This window comes from Narcine bancroftii, chromosome 8 (assembly GCF_036971445.1).
Source record: "Narcine bancroftii isolate sNarBan1 chromosome 8, sNarBan1.hap1, whole genome shotgun sequence".
NCBI classification, from domain to species: Eukaryota; Metazoa; Chordata; class Chondrichthyes; order Torpediniformes; family Narcinidae; genus Narcine; species Narcine bancroftii.
In genome coordinates this window covers 155,322,812-155,334,896 of record NC_091476.1, presented here as the reverse complement: position 1 = coordinate 155,334,896, position 12,085 = coordinate 155,322,812, and the positions used below count along the sequence as shown (strand labels likewise).

Sequence of the window (12,085 nt, the reverse complement as noted above, 5' to 3'; positions counted from 1 at the left end):
ATGAAGTTCCTCCCCAATCGTATGATTCTTCCCATGTTTTGCTATCAGCAGAGAAATTCCATAGCCAATTTCAAGGGTACGATTCAGGGTTGTATTTTGCGCAGCGAATAATGAAGTGATTTTTAAAATCTATTTTCAAACTTCTCTTTTGGTGATTTAAAATATTCCAATTTAAATTCACATGGTTAGGATGTTTTACCCTCAAATGAGCTTCAAGACGGCCTGCTTTCATTGATTCATTTGTCAAAGTCTGTTGGCATAATAGGCAAAAAAATGCATGTTCATTGTGTACAGCAAGTATAAACCCAAACTTCCAAGAACTCCACTGAATATTGATGAACCTTCTACCTGCTTGGCTTGCTCATTTTGAATATACACAGCATGGGTTCCCTGAAACAGATTAATACCACAGCACAAGCTCCCTGAAACATTAATTTATTATGTCTTAGAATTGAAAAATGTAATAAAAGAAATAATTGAATCAAAGGAAGAATATTTACCTTAAAAAACATGAAAAATACACTAACGCGGTTTCTGATATTTTTTTCTTGCAGAGAGAGCATCAAAACTGCACTAGCCTCATGCTTTACATTATGGGGTCCCTATTTTTTCCCTCCAGATTTGGCATCCCATTCCCCCCCTTCCATCGATATGCTAGTGCACAAAGATACATACAGATAAGGGTCTCACTCACAACTGAACTGAAAAAGAAAAGGGGTATGGACAGACATGATTGTTGAGATAATTTGGAATCTTTGTCACCAATGAGAAATTTGGAATGGATGATAAGACCATTCAGAAAAAATATAACTATAATGTTAATCAAGGATAACTACAATTAAAATAAGCGAAACAATGGAGAAACATCAGAAGGCCAAAAGCACGTTATGAAAATAAAAAGAACCAAGTGATTTTACTTGCAAGTTACCACAATTGTGTACTGACAGTGTGGCCAAGTCACATCTTTCATACCAACATGATGACTTTATTTTTTCAAACCAACTTTTTAATTATTTCCCAAAATATTCCTATGCCCCACCAGTGAGGCATACACCCCATCTTAAGAATCTATGATTTAAGGACTTTTACACTTAATTGTTTTTTTTTCCTTTCTCTGAATTGCAGTCTGTTTACATTGCTTTATTTGTTTACATATGTAGGTAAAGAGCACTTGTTGTGCATTATCAATAAGTGGTAATTCTGCCTTGCTGACAGAAAAAGAATCTTGGTTGTATGTGAAGTGGTGTATGTACTCTGGCAATGAATTTGAAATTGAAGGACTCAATACCCACATGTTGCAAGACCAATAAATTATGCACAAGAAAGATGCAACAGGAGAGGCCAGTAGCACTTACATCAATAGTGATGAAGTGTTTTGAAAGGCTGGTATTGAAGCATATCAGCTCCAGTTTGAGCGGTGACATGGATCCATTCCAGTTCACCTATCATAGCAATAGATCTACGGCAGACGCCATCTCACTGGCTCTGCTCAAAGCCCTGGAACACCTGGACAGTAAAGATGCATTCATCAAGATGCTCTTTATCAACTATAGTTTGGCATTTAATATTGTCTTCCCCTCAAAACTGATCAGCAAACTTCAAGACCTGGGACTCAACACCCCACTGTGTAATTGGATCATGGATTTTCTCACCTCCAGTGAGGATTGGCAAGAATATCTCCTCCACAATCTCCATCAGTACTGGAGCACCTCACGGCTGCATTCTTAGCCCCCCCTGCTCATTTTACACCAATAAATGTGTGGCTTGGTACGACAGTAACACCATCTACAAATTGGCTGATGATCCCACAGTAGTTGGTTGTATAAAGAACGATGATGAGTCAGCATACAGGAGGGAGCTTGAAAACTTGGCTGAATGGTGCACAAGCAACAACCTTGTACCCACTGTCACCAAAACTATGGAGCTGATTGTTGACTTCAGGAAGCGAAAACCAGATCACAATCCAGTGATCATTGAGGGATCAGGGGTGGAGAGGGTGAGCAAATTTAAGTTCTGGGGAATCATGATCTCAGAGGATCCTTCTTGGACCTAACACACTAATGGCGTAAGTCTCGCACCACCAGGTTCAGGAACCCTCCACCATAGACTCCTCAACAACAACCTTAATCAAGGACTCATTTAAGGACTCTTACTTGGGCACTTTGATTTTTTTTAAAATTCTTATTGCAGTTGATTTGTTTACATCATTATCTGTTCGAGTTCTTTATTTGTTTACTTACATGTCTAGGCTGTGTAGTTTTTTTTTCTTGCACTATCAATAAGTGGTCATTCTGTCTCACCTGCTGGATGTCAGGTGCCTTGCCATTTGGCATGGGCAATCCTGTCTCTCCATCCATCACGGCTTCTGACTCTCTGAAATGTATTTGTTGCCTCCCCTGTTTCTAACCATGTTAATCTCTGCCTGCCACTTGCGCATGCATGTGAGAAGAAACATAGCCTTTTCTGCCACTTAATTTGGCCTCCATTTGGAAGGACCAATCAAAGTCCAACTCGAGGTGGTGCTGGACGGAAGGCTCAAAAGCTGGACTGTCCAGGCCTAAAACTGGATACCTGGCCACTCTATGCTCTAATGTCTCTCTCCGCATGATGCATTCAAAGAATTTTGATTGCTGTTCTCTGATTCTTTCAAGTCATGTACATACTCTGATAATAAAACTGGAATCTGAGAGGATTTGCATCTGGGCTGGACATTCAACAGAATTCAAGTGGACCAGCCAGAATAAGAGATCATTTGGTCACAAATGGCCCTGGAGCTTCTTCCCAGCCATCCACCTCCTCTGGGACCCTTCTCCCTGACCCTCCCGCCATAATTCTCAGAAGTAAAACACAATGCTGGAGAAACAGTGCACTTGATATAATCATGGTTCGTCAGGGATTGCCTAAGGTGGCATGTTGAGTGGTTGCTCGCCCCCCACGTTTTGTATGACCTCTATTACATCAAGGTCCTCATCTCCCAGCCATAACATCTGTCTGATGATGGGCATTTCTATCTTTATCTTCGACCCATAAACTACATTTTGACCTAGGCCAAAACCCCTCTCCTGCCGCCATTGCCCGCCCTTGTTTACTCCCTTCCCGCCAATTCGCAGCGCCAACCGCCGCCATTCTTCGCCCCCAGTCTCCGTCCCCTTCTCCGCGAATCGCCTGTCGCCCCAGCCAAGGCTGCTTGCACGTGACTGCCCTGACCAATGGCATTCGGCGCTGAGCATCTGGTTGGAACCGGTTCCCGCCCTGCGACCAGTCGGGGAGAAAGCGGTGCAAGGCAGCGGAGATCATCGGAGCAACCCGTCCACCCGGCAGCAAAAATGCCCCGCAAGAAGGTGAGCGCGGCAGCCCCCGGCCGCCAAGGGCGTTCCTTCGGACTTCACGCAAGGCGAGACGAGCCTCGGTGTCCACGGGGCTTCTCCTCATGGCGCTTTTTTCACCGTGGCGCACGTTCGCCCTGCATGTGACCACATCGGCTTTTTGAACCCGCTGCATGCACCGTCTCCAACCTGAATCCCCCCCCCGCCCCGTGTTGCACCCGCCCCATCCCCCTCTGCACTGAGCCTCCTCTGCACTGCCCCCCATCCCCCTCTGTACCCCGCTCCCCCCATCCCCCTCTGTACCCCGCTCCCCCCATCCCCCTCTGCACCGCCCCCCCATCCCCCTCTGCACCGCCCGCTCCTCGGAGCCTCCTCTGCACCGCCCCCCCAGCCCCCTCCCTCCGCACCGCCCCCCCAGCCCCCTCCCTCTGCACCGCCCCCCCAGCCCCCTCCCTCTGCACCGCCCCCCCAGCCCCCTCCCTCTGCACCGCCCCCCCAGCCCCCTCCCTCTGCACCGCCCCCCAGCCCCCTCCCTCTGCACCGCCCCCCCAGCCCCCTCCCTCTGCACCGCCCCCCAGCCCCCTCCCTCTGCACTGCACCGCCCCCCCAGCCCCCTCCCTCTGCACCGCCCCCCCAGCCCCCTCCCTCTGCACCGCCCCCCCAGCCCCCTCCCTCTGCACCGCCCCCCCAGCCCCCTCCCTCTGCACCGCCCCCCCAGCCCCCTCCCTCTGCACCGCCCCCCCAGCCCCCTCCCTCTGCACCGCCCCCCAGCCCCCTATCCCCCTGTGCACCGCCCGCTCCCCCGAGCCCACTCTGTGCCGTCCCCCAAGGGCCGCGCAGTAACGGTTCCTTCCCCCTTCACCCATCTCCCTCCTCCTGTTGCGTTCCTCTTGGTCACTGATAAAGCAGAAGATCGTCATCAGCTTGTTCATAGAGCTGGTGTGAAGGGGCATCTGAAATGGATGTCGAAAACGACCCATTTCGGATTTTGCAATCAAAGAGGGAGTTGTTCCATGTCCTAGATATAAATGGAGGATTTGTGAGGAATCGAGGTGGTGAAGAATGGAGGGAGTATGCTCTGCCTTTTGATCATCAAATTTCTTCCCTCTACTGTATTATTGATGCAAGCTAGAAATAAATAATTTTTATTGTAAAACAAATGCAAAATTTTGTTTATATTGTTGAAAATTTTATGCTTGAGCATTAATGATTTTTTTTGGGGCTCCCAAAATATTAACTGCCAATGGATGTGGCTTTTCCTGGGATTAGGTGCTCTATGGATGGGTAACTACTAAAAATGTATATGTCATTGTAGTTTTAATAAGACCTACGTCACCTCTATAATACTCAAATACACCTCAATTTGTGCAGTAGCATTACAGGTAAATTAGTATTCTGATTCTTAATTAGCATTTCAATTGTTCTTAATATTTTGACTTTGCTAGTTTTGGTGGGTATTCTTGATTAGTTGTATTCCAAGCCCACTTATTAATTTTGAATGGAATATATAGTCATAATTTGCTACTTGTCCCATTTCCTGTGCGACAAAAGTATTGTTGGATCTGATGAACAGGGTTTCTACTCTAATCAATGTTTTTCTCTCTCAAAAAGGCATGGAGCTCTTGGTTCCATTAATGTAGCAGTAGGTTACTCCATTTTCATTTCCAGAACATGTAATTATTTTTCAAGTCTACGAAGAATTGCTCAGAAATGGGTATTTCGGGATCTAGATTTAGGGAAGGTTTGTGTTGGTACTGTTATGTAGGTACAGTACTGAAGTATGTTTATTCTTGGCAGTTAAATTAGCAGGAAAAGAGCTAATAGTGATGTTTGATTTTTTTAAAATTAACATGGCATCTGCAATATATACTTTATCCGTAGTTGAAAGCTGGAATTTCAGACTTTTCAATCTTACCTGGTTGCTGTATCCAATTGTGTCATTGTTATAATACTTAGTGTGGAATAAGACTTCATAATACTGATATTTAAAAACTAAACTACTGTAACCACTATACCAGTTTGTGCTTCTTTTAAATCATTTTAATGTTTGGAATCTTGCACAGTTGAGAATTTCTCTTGCGTCATCTGGTACTTGGAGGAGACATTTTTTGACAAAATCTACAAAGGGCTTAACTTGAATTTTGTTTTTACAGAAAGGTAAAACTGGAACTGGGCACAATTGTAATGGGGTGATAGATTCCACAAATGGGATGGGTGGTTTGAATTTTGTCTTGTGTTGAATGGAAACTGCTGCCGCCCCAAATAAATTGCTTAGTGCTTTCAGAAACTGAAAGTCAGCTCATTATTTGGTACCTATGAAATTAGAAGAAACGAGTAACCATTTTGTAGCACACTTTTCAAACAATATTTGTCATAACTTTCTTTGGACTTGTTAACAGTGTTTGAGAAGAAAGATTTTGTATTAGATTTGTAAATTGTTTTAAAATTTAAGACAAAAGGGTGTTGTCAGTCTACTTTTGGCTATTCCTTTTAATTTTTGTTCTTTTGTCCTTGATCCTTCAGATTGATATTTGCCAAACATAGTTTGGTTTACAATGTCCTTCAATTTTTTTTCCTCTTTGAACAAAACACACCTAACAGATTTGTGTTTATCTTGGTTTGTTTATGGCTGATTTTTATTGTCTGCTATTGCATTTCTATATTTTATCCACTTAGGTGTCTCCCTATTACGTTTTTTCAATAAAGAAAGTGATCTCCATCTATTATTAAGTAATTTAGCTGTTAATGTCATAGGAAGGTGTTTACAATTTGCAGTAAAATACTAACACTTCTTTTTACTTTTCTAGGCTGAAATTGTAAGACGTGAAGTAAGTATTTTTAATTGTTTCACAGTTGCCCATATTAAAAACTGATTACCCATCCTTAAACATTTTTTTTTGTTGTTGCAGGAATTGAGGAGGATATTACGACCACGGGTAGGTATTACTAGTATCGGATCAGGTGGCTTTAAGATTTTGTGTCCATCATAACATTGCACAGGATACAGTAAAACTTCCTTGAAGGTCGTATGTGTGTTGGGTTTGCTGAGAGCTAAAATTCTCTGCTGGGATGTTCAAAATAAGATAATTTTTTAAAAATCTAGTAATATGGAATTCAAGCACATACAGTAGAATCCCCATTATCTGCCACCTACCAGGATCACAGATGTCGGATATGTGATTGACATCTCGTTGTCTGAGACTCACTCTTCCAATGCTTAACTAATGTACCAGCATGAAGAATACACCATTTAAAAGACAAAAGACAGTGCAAAATGTAAAGTAATTTGAAAAAAAAATCAGTATTGTAGTCTTCACTTAAGTAAAGTTTGCTTCAATCAAATAATTCCCATAACTTACAAAATTTAAATTCGCACCCCAGTGCCTGGCACTGCAACAGTGATGCGCTAACTGTATCACCATCAGAATTAACCCGCCCTCTCCCAGGCTTACAGATAAAGTCGAGATAAAGACTCCTACTAGACAGGGATAGGGAGACACTTGGGAAAGTCTCCCCAGTGGCAAGCAGCATTGGCCGGCTTTATACTCTTGAGTGCTGCCATTTCATTTCAATGCAACTTTTATTGAAAGTTTAGCATCTTCCTCATGCTGACAACTCTGCTCAGCTCCATGCAATTTGACTGTGCAGGCCCTTGGTGCACCTTCATGCTAACAACCCAGCTCACCTCTACACAAGTGGCGACGGCAAGAAGAATGCGCGTGCCTTGAAGGGCGTTGCCCATTCAGCGGGGCAAACCTGTGTGCGTCTTTCTTTTTGAGTTCCTGTTTCATTGAATTCTCGATAATAGAGATTTTACTGTATAAATATTTAGCATGTTACTTTAGTTAATTTATGGAAGTAATGACTAGTCATTTGGTACTAATTTGTGCCCCTTTGTTGATGTTCTCATTTTCTCTTTCCGTTGATTCACAAAAGAAAACTGCCGAGCTAGTAATTCCTGCCAAGAAGGCCACGGTGAAGGTGAGTTCTTCACACCATAGAAAACTGTCATTAAATGTTTAATGTTGACCATCTCTCCACTGTTCAGTTCAGTCAAGGAACCTTGTATTCTTAGTTGATTTGTTCAAGTACTAGCTTTATGAAGGTTGAATTAGGCCTCAAACTCGCTTTGTGTTGCATTGCCAAAACCTAATTTATTTTTGCAGCCTCTTACTTCTGAAGTATTCACAATCCTAAATGTTCCCATGCTTTTAACAATAGTGACCAATTGGTCTGTTCACCGAAGGATGTACATTGGGTGCATTCTCTCTTTATTACACCCTACATTTTCCAGATCATGGTGAGCCTTTAAGTGGTTAGAAGGTGAATACTTGGCGTCAGAATCATAAAAATGTAAAATTCAGAAATTGGTCCTCTTGGCCCACATCCCTCTAGTCCTTAATATTATGTTAAATTTTAAATTTATTTAGACATACAGCATGGGAACAGGCCTATGACCCCCTAATTACAACCAACTGACCTACAACCCCCCCAGAATGTTTTGAATGGTGGGAGGAAACCAGAGCCACCAGGGAAAACCCATGTAGACATGGGGAAAACTTACAAACATCTCACAGGCAGCGTGGGATTTGAACTGTCGTCCCATTCGGTGGCACTGTAATAACGTTAAGCTAACCATGCCACCCTTAAGTTTTAGTAAATCTTTAATTAACCAGATTCCCAGAAAATGGAGCAATTTTGTGGATTAACTGAATGGAAAAAACAAGAGGTACAAAGGTATAGATTACAATGAGATTATGGCTGGAATTCCCCCCCAGAGAATTTGTAACTCATACCATTAGTTGGAGTGGATGATGCAGATATTGGTGAGGGAAAACAATCGAAGCTGATGATCGGCTTAATGCAATGAAACGGACTTGGAATCTCATGTAGAGTAAGTTTTGGTGGGAAGTTGTGGAACAGTGGGATAAACTGCTGTATGGCAAATATGAAAAGAAAAAAATGCAGTGAAGGTGATCAACAAGCCTTCCTCTTAGCACCCCTTCTAGCATCTGCTGTAGGACCAAATGGATAATGCACCAAATGACATTAAATTTGGGTTTAAATGTCATTCTTTGTCATTTGATAGTCCTGAATCTGTCTTGCAGAAAGCTGCTGTGAAAGCTAAGAAACAAAAGGTCGTCAAAGGAAAAACCAGTGATTTGAACCAGGAACCCAGCTCCGCTCCTGCCCAAAATGGAGAAAACAAAGAGGTAAAAATGCAGCCTCCTGTGCTGAGTAAGAGCTAATCTGAATCTGCAGTTTGTTGGAATTCCTCTCTGGTCCTCTTGTGCACTATCAGCTGCATTGACCAACGAGCAACAAGCTTCCTCAGTGTGATGATGCATCAGGGTTAATTCTGATCTGAAGTTGGGAAAGCTTCAACAATTTAATTGTGGCCGGTGCTAATTTGGGTTTCCTGATAGTTTCATGAATTAGTTGCAAGCCCGTCTGGACAACCAGCAGTCCTCAATCCCTGCTATCCAGAATTCTAGCAACTGCCCAAAAAAACCCACAGAAAATGAATACAGACAGTCCCCTGGTTACGAATTAGATCCGTTCCTAAGTCTGTCCTTGCGTCAAATTTGTAGGTAAGTCAGAAAGGATTTTATTTAGCCTCAGTCACAGTATGTAGTACAAACACTTAGTATATAGTATATTTTCTCTTTCTATACAAATAAAGGTTGTGATTAAAAGTTAACATTCTTGTTCCATCGATGTTTTGCATACCAGAAGGGGCTTTTGTGAGCTAACATGATGCACATGCACAAACTGAGGAACAATTTGTTCGTAAATACAGGTTGTTCATAACCTGGTTTTTTTTTTTAAATTATGGGAGTTTGAAATTGGCGCTCCATTTTGGTCAGTTCACCAATCCACGCAATAGGCAATCTCAAGCAACTGGCAAATCCACTTAGTCGGCATCTACCAATCCCCATAGGTGCTGGTACTGTTTTTTTTTAAAACTAATGCGAATTTGGTTAAATGAATACATGTGCTATTTAGATATTAATGTCTCCAAGGTTAAGATCATCAGGAAAAGAACAGGGGATTCCAAACTGGATTTGGAATTGGAAACTAACTTCTTTTTTGATGGGAAGCATGTTTTGGAATTGAGGCTTAATACGGGTAACAATGCCATTCACTGAACAAAAGTGACCTACGAGAGCAATGAACAGACTTGTATTTGTGAGGTAGCATACTTTGGGGTGTGTTTATTGTTAGATCCATAGAACAAATGCACAGAAACAGGCCCTCGGCCCTTCTAGTCCATGCCAAACTATTCCCCCTGGTCTCATTGACCTGCACCTCGACCATATCCCTCCATGCCCCTCCGATCTATGTACCTGCCCAAATTCTTATTAAAAATTAAAATTGAGCCTGTATTCACCATTTCAGATGGCAGCTCATTCCACCCTCCCACCACTCTGTTTAAAGATGTTCCCCTTAAATTTTTCCCCTTTCACCCTTAAAACCATGTTCTCAAGTTTGCATCTCACTGCCTACATTCATTTGTCTAGAGCCCTCATAATTTTAAATACTTTGCTTCATTCTTCTCTGTTCCATGGAATAAAGTCCTGTTTAATCTTCCCTGTAACTCAGTTCCTGAGGTCCTGTCAACTTTTACCTTGACACCTCAGTTGGGTTAGTACTGGGAATCAACTCTTGCCCTCCATTGAACTTGTCTTGTGTTCTTGCCAATTAAGGAACCTGGTGATTTCCAATTAAATCTCCCTAAATTTTTTTTTCAGGCTTAAGAAGCAAATTTGCTAATGGACAAGTCTCGATGGTGGAAGGCTTATCAATCTCCTGCAACTTGTACAGTTGAAAGGAATATTTTTATCACTTTCTATAAAGGCAACATTTTTTTTTACTTTGAGTGGGCAAATGTTGTGGGTGCTTGCATTGTGTTTTTGGAGAATTTGTATACTGATTGCATGTTTAAATGCTTGAAATTAAACTCTGCTCCCTTATATACCCCTCAATTTGAACCATTTTCTACCTGTCCAATGAAACTGTTTGTAATGTCTTGTTAATGACATTTTCTGATCCCCATGTGAAATCATAATTCTTTTCAAATCTGGCCATTTAAAATGCAACTTTTAAAAATTACTGTTCGAAAGTGGAAATGTTCTTTAGAATCTCATCTGGTTGAGATGAAATTTTTAAAGTCAGTCCTATTTTGGTGAGTATTCCATGGAGTTTTAAATTTGCTACTTAAATAAAGTTGGATATTGTTTTGCTTGTGTGACTCAGTTGTATCTGAAGGGCAGGACTTCTGTTAATGGTGGTTATTTTTGGTTCCTGGTTCTATTCAGAATTTCAGTCAGATGATGAAGGTAATCTAATCTCCATATATGTAATCCACAGTTCACAGCTGTCTTTTTATTTTAGAACAATTTATCTTCCACTCTTAGTTATAGATAAATGCGTTGATGTTTGCAACTCTTCCTGCACCTGACAACTGTTGGCATTTCTACACTGCTTCCATACCTAGTCACCCAAAAATAATTTTCTGGGAACTGCAGGCAACCTTTTTGACCACAGCAGCTACTTACAAGAATTTCTTGTTTATTCTAGTGAGGGAGAAGTGAAGAAGCTCCTCTGTTCTTCACAATAGCACCTTTTGTTTCTTTCAGCGTGCGAGAGCTTGGCACCTTTAAAACGCAGCATACTGTTTTATGAACTGAGACTTGAAACCACAGTATGCCATAAAATTGCAGGATAAAGGAGTGCCGACCTGGCCTCTAACCTGTTTAAGTGCATTTCATATTTTTGTTCAAATCTTCCTTTTTTTGCATCCAATTTTGAAAATTTTGGCCTGGCACAAGAAGGCATTATTACTATTCTTCCATCTGGCAACTCATTGATGTTCTGATTTAAACAATGTGCCATTTATAAAGGAAGTCGTGGGGAGAATGGGTACCTGTTGTAAATCTTGATTAGAAAGGTTTAAAAAATATTACTTGCACTTTGTTTGACTTGTTGCCTGCTAGATTTGGTTCAATGTCCACCATTTACTGTTTGATATAAAATTGGAACAGATTTGAAAACTAGAGATCGTAATGTGTGTTTCATCACGTTATGTGAGAATCCTCTAAATATCAGAATTCAATAAACAATCTAGCTTTAATCAGGGACTGAAATTTTTCATTTGTTTGGCTGTTAAGAGATTTTAAAGTTCTGCTGCTTTTCCTTTTTCAAAGCTAAATCAGATGCAGTGGGAGGGAATGATTTGGTGATTTTTTTTTTCCCTCCCCCCCTGCCCAGCAATTCTACATCTGAACTTACAGCTCCAGGAATTGGCATTGAAGCAATTGGGGTAGCCATCAATATGAAACAATACTTGGTTTTACTTAAATAAACATAACATTAATTATACATCAGCCATGCTATTGCATTGAAAAGCAGCTACCACACAGACGTTCGGTGAAATTCTAGATCTGAAGAATGAATGGACCTGGGATGAAATGATGGGTCACGGTTAGCACGCTGAAACAGGCCATTCGGCCCACAGAATGTGCATCCACAATCATCTATCCAGATTGGTCCTATCTTTTAATTCTACCCACATTTTTTCCTCCAAATTCCACCAGGGCATTTTACTGACCAAACCACGTGTTTTAACTGGGACCCCTGCAGGAAATCTATGTGGGCACAATGAATATATAGTTATCAAATTCAGGATCCAGTCCATGTCATACAGCGACTACCAGCTATACGTATAAATGATGGCCAAGGAGAGATTATCCAGAGGA

General features: G+C 41.7%; 1 long non-coding RNA gene across 1 annotated transcript; it reads left to right on the top strand.

Moving 5' to 3' along the window:
• The first annotated feature begins 3,224 nt into the window (after window positions 1-3,224).
• Window positions 3,225-11,460, top strand: LOC138741420 (uncharacterized). The gene is made up of 5 exons (XR_011343494.1): window positions 3,225-3,341; window positions 6,134-6,262; window positions 7,263-7,307; window positions 8,435-8,539; window positions 10,079-11,460. It is a non-coding gene; the product is annotated as an uncharacterized lncRNA (long non-coding RNA).
• The last annotated feature ends 625 nt before the right edge of the window (window positions 11,461-12,085 follow it).